We start from the raw sequence: 1,102 nt of genomic DNA on the forward strand, positions 1-1,102 counted from the left end.
GGTGTCTAAACCCCCGAAATGCCCCCCAGCCAATGGCCAACACACCCAAGAATGGCTTCAGGACATCAGTGTCCTCCAGCCATTGGCCAACAGGAAGAGCACCCAGAGGTGGCTTCAGGCCACCAACTCTTCCCAGTGGTTTCAGGCCACCTAGGGGAGCACCTGGGGGAAGCTTCAGGCCACCAAAGCTCCCCAGTGATTGGCCAACATGGGGGTCACTCAAGGGTGGCTTCAGGCCACCAATGTCCTCCAACCATTGGCCAACAAAAAGAGCACCCAGCCAAGCTGAAGGAGCTCCAGGCCACCAGCCCACTCCAGTGCAAACCAGTAGGCTCTAGAAATCCCCAACCTGGTGACAACCCCACCCTTGTCTTCTTCAAAGGTGCAGGTTCCTTGAGCACCTTGGCTGACGGTGACATTTCTGCCCCCCACCCCTCCCCCAGGAGAAGACCCCAGGGGCTGGTGCCCCCCTTGGAAGATGCTCCCACCCTTTTTGATCAGCTCGATGGCCTTGGCTCTCTGGTCCACCCCGAAGCTCTCCCACTGCTGGGTGCTGTCCAAGTAGTGGGTGGCAATGACCGTGGGGGTCATCCCGATCATGTTCTGCTCCCCACAACCCGCCGGGGTGGTGATCAGGTGCTTCAGCTTCTCCCCATCGATGGCCTTCTCCACCATGATGGACATGGGGTTGCCTGGAGCAGAAGAAGAGGAGATGCCAAGCTTGGAGAGTGTGTGTGTGTGTGTCACCCCTCCCAGCTTGTCCCCAGGGGTGTCCCCTCCCCTGCTGTCACCTTGGATGCTGACTTTGGTCTCCGACTCGGTGTTGGGGACAATGTCAGAGAGGTTGGCTGCCCTCACCTTCTCCTCCTGCACACCATCTGTGGGGCATGATGGAGATGGGTGACCCCAAATCCCTCATGTCCCTTGTCCCCTGAGGTGACCCAGCCCTGCCACACATCTGCACCGGGATGTCCCTTGTCCCTCAGGATGATCCAGAGACACATCAGGATGTCCCTTGTCTCCCCCAAGATGCCCCAGCTCCAAGCAGGATGTCCCTTGTCCCCAGGGTGCCCCAGCTCCAAGCAGGATGTCCCTTGTCCCC

At 59.5% G+C, this 1,102-nt stretch overlaps 1 protein-coding gene across 1 annotated transcript in view; it reads right to left on the bottom strand.

Annotated features, from left to right (window-relative positions):
• The window catches only part of C3 (complement component 3), a gene marked incomplete at both ends in the record, with an annotated part of 53,280 nt that overhangs the window by 9,776 nt on the left and 42,402 nt on the right, over positions 1 to 1,102 (bottom strand). The gene's annotated exons all lie outside the window — the stretch shown is intronic.

This window comes from Chaetura pelagica, unplaced genomic scaffold (genome assembly GCF_000747805.2).
Source record: "Chaetura pelagica isolate M959 unplaced genomic scaffold, ChaPel_1.0 scaffold1082, whole genome shotgun sequence".
In the NCBI taxonomy this organism is placed as follows: domain Eukaryota; kingdom Metazoa; phylum Chordata; class Aves; order Apodiformes; family Apodidae; genus Chaetura; species Chaetura pelagica.